The 15,008-nt window shown below is 37.5% G+C and overlaps 1 long non-coding RNA gene across 1 annotated transcript; it reads left to right on the plus strand.

Moving 5' to 3' along the window:
- Positions 1-7,971: 7,971 nt before the first annotated feature.
- On the plus strand, positions 7,972-14,799 carry LOC108493846. The gene is made up of 4 exons (XR_001873618.1): positions 7,972-7,994; positions 9,883-9,922; positions 12,453-12,511; positions 14,701-14,799. It is a non-coding gene; the product is annotated as an uncharacterized LOC108493846 (long non-coding RNA).
- Positions 14,800-15,008: the final 209 nt, after the last annotated feature.

A 15,008-nucleotide genomic window follows, 5' to 3' on the forward strand; every position in this document is an offset into this window, starting at 1 on the left:
AAGAAGTAACACCAAGATCACACCCATCTTTTCTTTAGCCTTCCAAAGCTCCTAACCAAAACAGCATTATCAAAACTCTGACAAGACCTTAATATGAAGTATATCTGTCAAAGCAAAATAGAGAATATCTAAGAGAAGCCCATTTTGTTGTATGGGGTGAGTGGACGAGTGGCTTCGATATGTCCCATTGCTGATATCTTTTGTTCAATGATCTCCTTTTGTAAAGTAGGGCTGCAACTGCTTTATATGTTTCTGGCTAAATATGCAGTTGTCATTACTGTGAGAGGGGAAAAATAAACAGAGAAGAGTTTCTCCTAGTGGCACAAACCAGAGCGAGCAATAAAGGCCAGGCTGTCTGCATCTAATACAGATCCCATGTGTGTTTTAATAACAAAGAATAAAAATCAATGCATTTCCCTCCTGTATTGAAATACTAGATTACAAAAAATAATGACTAGAGCAGTAAGATGTAGCTGGAGGGAAGTTCTAGGAGAGGTTTCTGTTGAAATGAGACAGACATTATACAATGCTGAGTCCTTGTCTGAACCCTTTAAAAGATGATTTTCAGCTTGTTCATACACTTGAACTACTGAAAAAATGAATTGGACTAATTAAAAAGTACTATCCTTTGGTGTTTGGCTGTTCTACAAATGTAGCAACGTTTTTAAGCCAAAAAAATCTCATGACATATGCTCAGTGAATCCAGTTCTTTGTGTTTTTCATTTCAATTATATGAAAGCAAGGAGCACCTCACTTATGAGAAAAGGCTGAGAGAGCTGGGACTGTTTAGCCTGGAGAAGAGAAGACTCAGGGAGATTCTGCTGATGTGTATAAATAACTGAAGGGAAGATACAAAGAATACAGAAGCAGGCTCATTTTGGTGGTGCCCAGTGACAGGACCAGTGATTATTGACAAAAAATGAAATACGAGAGGTGTCATCTGAACATCAGGAAACACTTTTTATTTATTGTGAGGGTAATCAAGCACTGGAATAGGTTGCCCAGGGAGGTTGTAAAATCTCCATTCCTGGAGATATTAAAAAAACTGTCTTGGGCAACTGGCTCTAGGTGGCTCTGCTTGAGCAGAAGTTGTGATGAAGGTGAATTCCAAAGACCCCTTCCAACCTCAACCATTATGTGATTTTGTGACCAGTGATTCTGATATATCCTTCTTGCTAGTAGGGAATATATGTGAAAGTGGAAGATGACTGCTACAATAGATGCATATTCCTGCCTCTCTCCCATTTCTTCATCCAGAACATTAAGCATATGGCAATTTGAGAAATGAAAAACACAAAAAAAACCCCTTTCAACATGTAACACTGGGCTTGCAGAAGAGTATTGTCGTTAGTATGGTCTGCACAAACACATGAGACTTTCCTATGAATGGGGAACTATGACGTACAAATTATAAGGATCTCACATGCAAAGCAGGAAACTCAACAAGTCCATAAAAAAGGTATGAGTTCAAGTGTTTTCTGGAGGACATTATTGATTATGAGACAGCTTTACTTTTCCCTTTCACTCCCACTCTTGATTTGGTTTTCCCAAGTCCTAACTGTTGAACAGGACTAAAGTAAAGGAAATGGGGCAAATAAACATGTGTAAAAAATAGAGTAGGATGTGTCATCATATAATAATAATGGCCAGTCTTCGCGAGCGAAGATTTGGGAAAGGTCATTAACCCTTCGAGCCTGCGCAGTGGATTTTTTTTTTTTTTTTAAAGTGAGACACAGTGTGCGCTGAACTGAGCCCACCCTTTAATCCTGAGGTTCATCTGCCGGGGCCAAGCAAGCTTGGACAGTGGCAGTGAGGTCCCCAGGATGTAGGTTTGTTTAGAGTGACCTTCTCTTAGATGGATTTCCTTACAAGGCTGACGAGCTCCATCTGCCCGGGGGGCCAGGAATCGAACCCGGGTCGCAGCGGTGAGAGTCCTGCACCCTAACCATCAACATGATGGAGGATTGACTGGGACATTATTAGGTTCATTCTGTTTCCTCCATTTGCACTGAAATGATGTTTCCTACTTATGCTGAAGTTTCACTTCTGTCACTTGTATAACAATGGATGCAAAAAGTGCAAAGAGCTCTTGTGATTTGTTTGACCAGGCTTCTGGAAACATGAAGGGACGTGATCAAACAAGCATTAGAGTAGTAGAAGGGTTGTCACTGCAGCAAACTTCACATAAGCCAAAAGCCAGGAAGAGGAGAGCAATGTTCAAATATTCAGCATACTGAATGTTTAATCATTGCTAATTTTATTTCAGCCAAATCGGGTTTTAAGGCTGACCAAAGGAAAATGAGATGATTTCTGGACTTGGATATTCCTCAGCCTTTGTAGGAGATCAGAACGTGCTAGTCAAAAAAAAAAAAAATTCAGGGAAGGATAGAAAAATGTTTGCCTCAATTTTGTTTGTCAAGTTTTTTCTTAATCAGAATATAATTGTCAATATACATCTCTAAAGTGTTTGAAATTAAAATTAGATCAATGAAAGTGCACTATATAACATGTCCAGGATAGAGTTAAGGATCGTTCTAAAATAAAGCGAATATTATTGTACAAAAACACCGTCAACAGCTTGAACACTGAGGTTTTGCTTTTTTTTGTCTCATCTCTCTCTATGAAGCAGTCACACACTGGAAAGATTTCAAGATTTCAGTTTTCATGTTTTGTTTTTGCATGACTTAACTCTGAGCACTCAGAATACTTTAGAAACAGCAATAAATAATGTAATCTTTACCCCAGGTGAAACTAGATTATGTACATATCCTCTACAAATAGCAGGGAAACTTATCGGACACGACAGTGATTTGGCCCCATGGAGCACTAACAAGAACCTAAATTAACATATACCAGGCCACAATTCCCAGACAAAATTCTCCCAGGGAGTAGAATTCGCAGAAACTTCCAATGAAGCAGTTGGGAGGGAAACTTCATATTTCCCAATGATATAAGATTAAATTGGCACTTGATATAAGTGCTACTATCCATCTTTGAAGAATATATTTTGTATACAAAATGTAAAGCCATCGAAAAAATAAAAATATTTATTTTTCATATGAAATGCTTATAGGTTTAATTGAAGTGACTAATTGTGTTTGGAATTTTGACTTGACTATAGTCTTAATACCTGGATTTCCACATACACCAGGCACTCTGCCACATTACCACAGACAACAGTGAGAACTCAAGAAAATAATTTCCCAGAAGACACTTTAATGGTAACCTTTAACTATTAAAATTGTTTTTGTTGGCTTTTTCAGACCAATAGAACCATTTCCATGAATGTAATTTAGGAGCAATTAAATTACTGCTGTAACAAATAATTTCAGTCCCAAGAAAGGATGAAAGAAATATTTCGTTTGATTCTTTCTGAAGTGATGGTTGTGTTTTTTTGGTGTTTTGCTTTTTCTTTTCTCCAATGTTCTTTTAAGTTTGATTTCTTCTTTTAAAAAACAATGTGCTTATCTTCTTTCCTCCTTCTCCCCAATCTGACAGTAGACAAGAATGAAGAAAAAACCCCAAACCCATCCTCTGAGTGCATTTTTAATTGAACTAATTGATTTTCCCCGCTCTAAAAAAATTGTCATTTGTAAAATAAATTTGGGTGCATGCTAAAATTTGCATATTGCTGCCTTAGTCTATCAAGGTTCATCTATGGTGGAAAATAAACCAGTTCAAGCACTGTGATATAGCTACATGTGTTTCTCTTTTTACATCCTTGATAAGTATTTGATTTGTATCAATTCTGACTCTTTCAGAAATGCCTTGGCATGATTCAAACATGGCATGAGTCAGGACTGCTCCTGATAGAAAGCACAAGTAAAGTAAAACCATTTTGAGTGAGGGCTGAGCTACTTTTTTTTGTACACGGACTACTGCGGTGTGGTCAAGAACCTGACTGCATCCCTCCAGGTAACACTTGTGGGTGATGTAGGACCTCGAGCTCCTGATCTTCTCACGGCTCTGACTCCTCAGTTCAGTCCTCTCTGCAGCATTACATCAGATTTGCAATGGATGGAGTCAATCAGAGGACTGACGTAGCAGGAATAAAAGTGGAAGAGAGAGAAAAGTGGTAGTGGTAGCTGAGGTGGTGTTGCTGTCTTCATGTGTTGGTACATCCAGTCTGCTGCAAAACTGCCTCTACCTTGCATCACTGCTGGTAAAATGTCTGGGACAGCAGATAGTAGAGAAAGGGAGCAAAGATGCATAAAACTATTGGTGAAGACAGACTAATAAAAGTTGGAAATAAAGGTGACATCCCTCCCTCTTCAGCTCTCTTGACTGTATTGACTAGATCTTCATGGATTTCAACAGTGGCTTATATACCTTTCTTACATATAGAAGTGTAGCTGTAACCCTCCAGTTACTTATTTGAATCTGTGGCAGAATACTACCCCAAGTGCACAGTTAGTCTTCAAATCAGAATTTTTTTTACTTTCCAGAAAAAATAGAAATTATTCCTATTTTTTTTCAGCTGAAGAGAAAGAGATAAAGTGTTTATTTTTGCTAGATGTTTCCTTTGTACATATGTAATCATGACCACAATACTTATCACTGTAATTGGAGGATTGACATGCACATATGCACTCAGCCACATGATCAGAATCAAGCTACAAAACTACCTGATGATACTGGAGCAGGAAGATGACAAAGAGTGAAAAAGGAGAATGGATCCAATCATATGTACTCCAATTGATAAAAGGAGGATATTTTCAACTTCATGACAGTAAAGCATTAACAAACCTTCATGATGGTAAACTAGTATTCAGCTTGTTGTCAGCAAAAGAAGCACAAAATATTTCCATTATTGATATAAAATATGGACCTGGCATACTAATCAATCGTTTGGAGCAATGGCTTTAAGGCATTTAAATACTGTAATTGTACAGAAAGGGAGGAGAATAAAAAAAAAAAAGTGTTTGTTTACATATATCTCCAATTTTCTTTGGTTTGAATTTGCAACACAAATATTTTTGAAATAGCTTTGCTATGGCAAGAAAAGGGCATTTAGAAAAGTCATTACTAGAAGAAAGTTATTATTTTGTTTCAGTAAAACTCTCCACAGTATGAATTGCAAAAGTACATGAGTCTTATAACAGGATATCCAGAGCTTTCTATAACAACAGCAGGAGCTATGCAAGCAAGGCTGAACACAAAGCTCTTTGCCAATGCATATTAACTTGTCCCATGTAACTTCTACTCTTCCAGTCATTGGCCCATGTCCATCCAATTTAAATGTCAAATACAGAAGGGAAAATTGTAAACCTTCTGTACTTACACAGTGCGTTATTTTTTTTCCCCTTTCACTGAATTTTTATCCAGGGAAGAATAGGTCAGAGTTATATGCTTCATAGAGTCTGCTTGATATGAACTTTTTAAAGGTTTCAGTTTAATCCTGTACACCTGGTATTGCTGGGAGTTCAAACAGTTTTATATTTTTTCCCTACGAGCTCTCCAATGACTTTACAAGAACAAAGCCAATAAATTCCACAGCACCAAACACAGAAGCAATTGGAAGCTGTTTTCTAATCCAGACCTACACAGTCGTGTGTCTTTCCCAATATCCCACATCCCTAATGACTGGATTCTCTCTCTGTATAGATATAAAACAGTCTATCATTTGTATTTGAATCCCTTTCTTTAATATTATTAGACTACATAGGCACATATTTAAAGAGGTCAGATGGCTTGTTAACACGGTATATATGGTATTGTGTAGTTCTCAGCAAGCAGATTTAGAAGAACAGACTTTTTAAGACTTTAACATGAGCACTCACAAAGTTAAAGAGAAAAATAAAATGTTACTTTCTATTCTTAATAAACTCAATCTACCTTATGAAATGACCTCATTGAAGGAGAACAAGCCAGTGTTATGCCCTGTCTCAGCATCACTACTGGATTGCAACTTTATTACTCACCTACCTCTTTGCTGGGAAGTTGTAGAAACATGATATGTATCCTTTCCTGCATGTAGCTTTACTCTCTTGCTCCTTTCATAACACTTAATTGATCCTGTTAAAGGGAAATACATCTTCAGTCCTCAGTGTGGGATCCTACACATCTCCACAAAGGCTAAATTTATGTTAGAACTCTATTCTCAGAATGACTTAACAGGGAAAAACTGAATCCTTCAGAAGTCAACGGAACGTTAACTCACTTTTGGTCTTTCTACAAGCCTTTCCCTCATGCAGGGAATCTGGGAAGTCTCTAATCTTTGAACTAAGCTAGTTTTTGTTATCCTTTATAACGAGGATAACTTTGGGCTCATTACCCTGTTATTGTTTCTGTGTAGTGAGGCTGGGATACAGGTTCCTTCAGGTATTTCCTTTGCTCATGTTGTCTCTGCACAGTAGTAACACGTTGTGGACTTTTTCTCCACATTTAGTTTCCCTCTGTTAAAGTAACACGAACAAATGATAGAGGATATGATCCTCAGTACTGCATGGTTTGCTAGTTATTTCTCTCTGTAAAAGGCAATACAGATCTTTGAGAGGATTAAACCAAAAATCTCGTTCTAAGTATGTATAACAAAATGAAAATAATTATCCTTTTAATACTAGGAAACAAAAGCAATCCATTTTTGTCCATGCTGTTGCAGGTGTTTTGAGGCCTAAACACTCCTAGGCTCTTTACACACCCAAAGCTTTTTGCTGTAATTGTGACTTCCTTTCTTACGACAACCCAGATTTCCCAGAAATTCCATCTTACCCCAGAGAGAGAAAGAGAGAGAGAAAAAGAGGATTGGAAAAGATATCCTCTTGCAGACTGTTAGGGTGGGATTTGTCTCACCTAACTCTAAGCATTTACACTAATAGGTGTCGATAGCTGAGCTGCTCACCCTGGGCTCCATTTGCAGTCAGTAGGGAGAAATTGTAACATAATTTGTCTAACCTGTTCCAGGTATTTGCTTTAGACTGAACTGAACTTTAAAAATGCAGCATTCTCTGACTACAAAGGCAGCCCAGCTCTACTAGATCACATGTATCTGTGATCACATACCTGTTATCATTCCATTAGATGAAACATGGGTTTTCTTACTTCTCTTTTTTTTAATGCCCCTCCTTTTTTGCTTTCTGTTTTTCATAAATAATTTTTAATCTTTCTTTTTAGGACAGCTTGTCCTTGCTGCACATGATCATCTAAAGAAAATGATTGTCCAGCCACTCCTGCTTGAGAAAACTCAGGGGAAATCAGCAGCACAGTCAATTGACAGCAATCAGCTAAATGATGGGGAAGGAGCTCACAGAAAAGTGCCTCAGATTTGGAATAGCTGGATACTTGTTATGTTGCATATGGGAGGAGAGTCATGCTGAGGAATACAGTTTATTTCAGAGCATGGATATGCAGACTGAGGATTGACAGATTTCCTCTAAAAAAAAAAAAAAAAGAAAAAGCAACACACAAAGGATTTAGCTCTCAAAACACAACAATACTCCTCACAATTTTTGCACCATTTACACTCGTGGCTGAATTCTGTTAGTATGGAAATATTTCTAATACTTTGCCACTGCCTGCGTATTGATGAACCATGTTTCTGTAGCACAGAAGAGATCAGGATTGCAGAAATCAAGAAAAAGTCAAATTGTTACATTCTAACAGCACCATTCTGTTGCTATTGCATTACCACCAAAGCCCAAAATAGATAGTTTAAAACTAATTTTGATACATCTGCAGTAGCTGCAGCCATATCTCTGAATAAAAGTAGTTATGCCTACAAAATTGCACTAAAATACTAAGGTTAAGGAACATATAAAATTAAACAATAGATATTTAGGGTTGCCCAGAGAGGCTATGGAGTCTTTATTCTTGGACATATTCAAAATTTGACTAAGCACAACCTTGGACAATCTGCTCTATTTAACCATGCTTTGAGCAGGAGAGTAGACATGATGATCTCCAGAGGACTAATGTTCCAAATTCTGTGGTTCTGTGAATCTAAGCATGAAGTCACAATTAATTTTGGCTTCACTGAGATTACTGAGATGATGAAGGTAAGGGCACCTCATACCTGTGTGTGGTTTTTCAGAATTATGCACCAAAGATAGGAGCACACAACCTGTGTTACACTCAGAATTGAGTATACTAATGTCTTTATTTTTACAGTCTAGAAATTCTTCAGGTATAGCTACTTCATACATAAAATATTGAAACTTCTGAACAGAAGTTGTTTAGAAATCTTTTCTCATTCAGGGTGGTATTCATTTTGGCAGTACTTTCATGAAAATATATTTCTGGACTAAATTCATCACTAAAGCTTGCTTTTTCATCTGTCCAAAAATACAGGCACTTCTGAAAGATGATTTGACCTGTCTCAAGACAGATAAAACTCCCCGTGGAGTTCTCCATTTGTTTTTTTTTTGCACTATGGAATGAGCCTATGCTTCTGACTGAGACTGCATGCATAAATTTTGATGCTGAAACCTGATGAGCACAATCTGAATCTCAGTGCAGATTAAAAAAAGTGCACCCTTGATTGTAGCAATGTTCATAAGCAATTAAAATTTACTTTTTTTTTTAAATGTCTTTTGTCTTCAAAAACTATCTTAGTGAAATTTTAGTATGAATTGTGTCTTGAAAAACAAAACAAAACTCCAAAACTGTTATGAACACTCTGCTGAAATCCATCTAGTGATTTCTTACTTATCTAAAAAATATTGAAAACAAAGAGTTACTGGGTAATTCTGTGAGACAAACATGAATTAAACACTATGCTGCACATAAATTAAACAATAAGCTGCACATAAAACAACTGTGCTTCTATATTACTGAATTTGTTTTTAAAAAATTCACAGTACTGTCCTAAAAGAAAAAAAAAAACAAACAACAAAAACCCTCCAAAAAACAGTGAAGTTGATAATATGACTTGTGAGAATTCTTTATTATTTCAATATCCAGTAGCTACCATGCAGAAGGACCAGTTAATTAACTGTTTATTATTCTAACTTCAATAGCTTATTTTCATATAGACTGGAAAGCCTTGCAGAGATTCCCCAGAGCATATCATGGCGATGATTTTTTAGAAAGACAACATAATCAGACATGAATTCCATTTCACTCTGACAAAAGTCCATTTTCTTTTGAGTTTTACTCTTTGGTAGCATTACAGAAGCAGTTTTAGTAGATGAGTTTTTACAATCCACAAGAAGTGTATGTACAATAGACGTTTAAAGGGATGTTGGACATCCCATACCAGACCTTGCTTGCTTGTGTTTCACATCATTAGGATGCCATGGAATAATAGCAGAGTAAACTGAGCTTTCTTTATTATGACTGCAATTCTTGATTATGGAAGGAAAAATAAATGTTAAGGATCTGGAAACAGGTGATAGTTTTATAGTTAAACTCTGATTTGCACATAAAGCTGTGGAAGTAGAATACTTAGTTTGCCATTATGCCATGATTCATTTGACAGAAGTTGAGTGATCGTTGGGCAGAGTTAACCTTGCTAGAGTTCTAGGCAGATGTTATGAACTCTCTCGGGGCTCTCATGGTTCTAACATAAGGACACCACAGAGCTGTCTTGGCTAATATTAGCTACCTTACAGTCTTCTCTTTAGATCCACGAATTACCAGCACTCAGAGTAGCTCATTCAACCATCCAAGATCTTTCTTAGGAACCCTGGGGAATCTGTGCAAGTGCTCTGATTGCTTTGAATGTGTTTCAGTTTCCAGCTCTTAGAAATCATTACCCTAAAGGATGGATGTCTTAGGAGTAGTAACATTATTCATAACCAGCTTTATAAAAAGAAGATTTTAAATTAAAAAAGATATGTTAACTTAAAAGTTCAGATTTCAGTAACAGAGCAACATTTAATAAACATGAGAAAATTAAATTCATTTTTAGGGGCATACTTAAGGATTTGCTTTATCATTCTTTAGCTGTTTTGTGGAGATAGCTAATAGCAGCTGGCATAGCCTGGTAAGTTCCTAAAGGGAAATTTGTTCCATTTAATTTTTTTATGGGAAGTTTATAACTAATTACAATTCAAGGTCCTGTTCTGAATGGACATCTCTTTGTAATTTGGAAATGGGACCTCATACTGTATTGCTGAAATTTATCTATCAAGTTTCTCCCTTCTTTTTATAAATGTTGCTGAAATTTTAATAATATAAGGTCCCTATAAAAGTTAAAAAATTTAGCTTACTAAGATTTTTCTTACTAAGATTTTGTTCTTAGAACAAGAGAATCATGTAAGGACACAAAGAAAATTAACTGGAAGATTTTATTTTCCCAACTCACTGACTTAATTTAGGTGAATCCAGGACTTATCTCTAAAGTTATTTTTCCAGGACTTATCTCTAAAGTTATTTTTCATAGCTTTTTCAGCATTGTCCTTAGTGCACCAGGATCTAGGTGATGATTTTTCCCAATGTTTTCTCTACCATGTGAATATTCATTTATGACTAAATATTTAAGTGCCAGGCCAATAAAGGAAATGAGTGTAAACAATCAGAGTCTGGGGGGCAGTGAGATTCTTGAAACTCTTGGATTTAATTTCAAGGCATTGTCCCCAGCCCAGTACAGGCTGATGCTGCTATGTCTCAGCTGAAGTCAGTTGTCTTTCTTTTCTCTCTCTTTTTTTTTTTTCCCTCTGTATTAATGTCTGTACAGAGATATACTCTCAGCAGGAGTTGACAGAGACTGCTTACAATCTCAATTTTAGGTGTTTAGGTCACTTTTCAAAGAAATGAGTTGTAGTTTTCCAGACCAAGGAGGGAGCAGGATCCAAACTGCCTGCTTGCCAGAGAGCATAAGCATAATCCAGAATTGACACTTAAATATTTAAGCTGGGAGGATGAGTAGGCAGAAGCAGTACTTTGGAGGCTGGATTCCTTCCTCTCCACTTCAGGTGCCAGTCAATAGGCAAGAGAAAGTTGTGCATCTCAGAGGATGTTTCAGCTCCATGCACAAGCCAGATGGTTTTTTCAATCTACTTAACAACCAATTCACCTTCTGCAGGTGTCTATCTGTCCTCATTAACTCTAATGAAGAGTCTACAATGACCACACTCCTTTCTAAATGTCTCAATTTAATGTTTAAATTGAGGTAAAATCTATCTGGTGCTGAGAGCCTCTAGAGCTTTTTGTCAAAGATATGCCTCGACAGATGCAGCTGCATAGGACATTTTAAATTAGGCATCACTGTGAAGTCTCTCATGAACTCTAGGCCATAGTCATTAAACTTCACGCTTTTGAGTTTTGTTGTTGATTGCAGAAACTTCTCTGTTAGAAAGTTGTATTAAATCCCAGCGTGACATCCAAGGTTACACTATTCAAATTAAACTGCAGTTCATAGCCAGTAATATTAGGAGCAAAATTTCAACATTGTCTATACAACAAATTTGTACCTCGGTTGTTACTGTGCATTTCCCAAGCTTATATTAGGAACACTTGTGTTCTGTAATTAGTGTGGAAAAATGATGATCCTCATAAAGTCCAATTTCTCTAAAATATTCAATTGCCATTACCCATAGCTTACTATGTTTCATTCTTTAAGACTAGTTTCATTTTGCTGAAATGACTTGTCGGGTGTGGATGGATGTGAGCTCCAAATGGCAAACACAAATACATGCACAGACCCTAACGAACCTGCGGTACAATTATGCAGAAGTATGTGTATGTGGGTTACTGTCAATGAATAACAAAAGCATAGAACCTTAATTAAGAAGTGGGAATATGATACCGTTGGATGGTATTATTGCTTTTTCTGGGAAGAATTATTGCATCTTTAATCACATACCAGGTTCTCAGAAAATCATTCGCCTCAAGCAAGTAAGAAATTGGAAGAAATGAGCACACAGAAGACTCCCAGCAATCTTGTTTTTCCAATGGGACTAAACAGAAATGTTTGGATGCAATTAATGTAGTTGAAATAAACGCATTGTGATGCCGAATATTTTAAGGCACTACAAGACTCATTCAAGTGCAGCAACTGCATCCACTGCTGCTAAACTAAACTTTAAAGAAAGCCCCCAAAATCCAAAGAGTTCGTCTGCCAGAACTATCTCACAAACTCTCCTGCCATCTCACAAACACTTAACCATCATTATTGCAAATAGTCCTTTTCCTTAACCTTTAGCATTATTTTATTGTATCATCAGTGACAGATCAACTACATTGACAAGTTCCTTTCTGCATTGTTTGTTTCTATACATGGCTGAAGCTGAGCAGAGAAGTGAGGAGCATGACCACAGCGCTTAAAAACAACGTTGGTGGTTTAAACACACATTTACTACCGAACTGGACGAAAAGAAGGTTTTAAGAGGGACAAACTGCTAAGTGTGTAATCAGTCACTGGGTAGATCTAATTTTTTTTGAGTAACTGTTAATTAAAGCACAGAAATGTGGAAATTGGAAGACTTTATGGATCCAGAGTGGCCTTTGTTTCCTGTTCATCTGATAATTGTATTAGTTTTTAAACAATAATATTTATACATGAATATTTACAGCAATGAATTCCAGCATTTGATTTCACAAGGATATGTCTTAATCACCTACGAAAACAGAGGTAAGAATTTGCAATGGCAAATTGCACAATCAGAAATTATTAGAAAGCAGATCACTTATAAGCAGTTCGGGTAAAGATCCTGCCCTTCTTCTCTAACTGCATAAGCTCTGACACCCTTGGAATAAGGGGATTCTGCATTCCTTGACTTTTGAGCTTTTATAGCCTAATAGATGCTGGACTGTATCCTAAGTGCCATTTTAAGTTGTCTGAGCATGACTAAGCCATTAGAGAGTGTCCAAAGCAGGGCAACAAAGATGGTGAAGGGCCTTGAGGGGAAGCTGTGTGAGGAGCAGCTGAGGGCATTTGGTCTGTTCAGCCTGGAGGACACTGAGGGGAGACCTCATTGCAGTTACAACTTCCTCCTGAGGGGAAGAGGAGGGGCAGGAACTGATCTCTTCTCTGTGGTGACCAGTGACAAGACCCAAGGGAATGGCCTGAGGTTGTGTCAGGGGAAGCTTAGGTGGGATATTAGAAGGAGGTTCTTCCCCCAGAGAGTGGTTGGGCACTGGAACAGGCTCCCCAGGGCAGTGGTCACAGTACCAAGCCTGACAGAGCTCAAGAAGCGTTTGGATGATACTCTCATGGTGTGACTCATGCGGACGGTCCTGGGCAAGGCTAAGGGGTTTAGCAGCCTGTGTTCAAGGTCAGGTCTGATATGGCGAAGCCGTGTAAACTTGGGTCAAACTTTTGTAAACACAGAAAAATGTGTGAGAAAACAGTAAGAAGCCTCACCTATTGCTTCCATACCCCAGGAACTGCACTTCAGCCATGTCCTTGGTCCCGGTCCTTGCCTGCACTTCACTATAGAATTCCTATGCTCCCCTTGCAGTTAAAGTCAGAAAGAGAAGGATGTTGAGGGAAATATTCTAACTTTTCTTCAAAAATGCTAGAGGCTGCTGGGTGTAGACAGTAAGGAAGCTGAAAATAAACAGCACTTCCTCATGCTCCAAAACACACCACATCCCTGCAGATGCCTGGAATGAGAAGTGCAGGAAAGGTTTCAGAGAGATTCTTCAAATGAAAAATAATGAGTTGCAGGGGATTCTGACAGAGAAAGATAAGGCTTGGGACCTGGCTGGTGGGATTTGAGCAGAAGATGCAATTGTGCCAAGCAAAACACACATAACTTCACATTCATTCTGGAAGCCATAAGAAACAATAGGGTATCATCATACTTGTGATGTGGTTTGATTGATTTGTTGGAAAGAAAGCAGGGTTGTTTTATTTACTCTGAACTGGAGAGAAAGGAATGTCACATTGTCTTTATTAACCATATGTTTCCACCCTCTCCTACATTTAAATGCATATATATTGACATTTTTTTTTCTACAATATACTTTTCTTCTAACCCTGGTTCCATGCTTCAGTTAATTCAGTTAAATGTAGGATTAAGAGTAATAAAGATTATATTTTTATTTTGCATACACTTCATGCAACCTTTAATATATGTCCATTTATCTGAATGCCTTTCTTATGCATCCATGAAGCAAACACAACAGTGCCATCCCAGAAGAGAATGGGTAAAGATGCACAGGAGACTAAAGTTGAGTTTTATTCAGTCTGGACTGTTTTTAGTAGTCATTTGGGTTTGTACTCATTACTGCTCATATTGGTATTTCTACACGCTGTGAAATCAGAGCAGAGATGGATAATACTTCTGATCCAACTCTTTCTAAAATGCATGGAGGAGTCTCAGTTACTTCCACATCAATTTAATTTACATTTGTATGGGAGTAGGTAACTTGTTCCTCAGGAGTGAAGTGACATCTTTTAGAGGAACCCACTGGGACTTTTGGAAGCTGCTGCAAACATCCAATTAATTCAAGGAATCTACTCAACACTGTCTCCTCTTGACGCTGAGACTGAATGGATTTCCTCCCCATGTATCTAATAGAAGTGCTTCTGAGGTTGATGAAACTTCTTTGGACACAAATAAAGAGATGGGCATACTTTCAAAATTCCTAATCGCTAGAAGGAAATAACAGTTATATCATGATCTGCCAATTGGTGATAAACTATGATGTTGATGTAATCAAGTCTATAATGAAAACTGTGTAGTCATGGCAAAATGGTTTTATAAGTAAACAAAACCTTAACCTTATTTTGACCCATCAGTCTATACTTAACACAGCAAATGCATCAATCTCCCAGAAACTTCGGCATTGTAATAACTTCTTGTTTGCACCCAGGTGTTTTGTTGAAAGGAAATCCAGGCAAATATTCCAGGCAAGAATTTCAGCATGAAAAAGAGAAAATTAGTGTTGATAGCTGCGGAATAAGAACCCAGGAATGTGTCAGTGGAGTTTCTGGTGACTTTTTCTTGTAGCACTGAACTTTGTAGGAACTTTGGCATGACAGGGTACCTGAGTACTGCCGTTTCTTAAAATATGGAGAAAGGCTGGATTCTGTGTTACAGATCCAGCAGAGAAATCCCAGGTAAATCCAGACCACAAAGAACTTGAATTGATAGCAAGAACTTCACATTTCCAGCTTTGCT

This window comes from Lepidothrix coronata, unplaced genomic scaffold (assembly GCF_001604755.1).
Source record: "Lepidothrix coronata isolate B3197 unplaced genomic scaffold, Lepidothrix_coronata-1.0 Scaffold20, whole genome shotgun sequence".
In the NCBI taxonomy this organism is placed as follows: domain Eukaryota; kingdom Metazoa; phylum Chordata; class Aves; order Passeriformes; family Pipridae; genus Lepidothrix; species Lepidothrix coronata.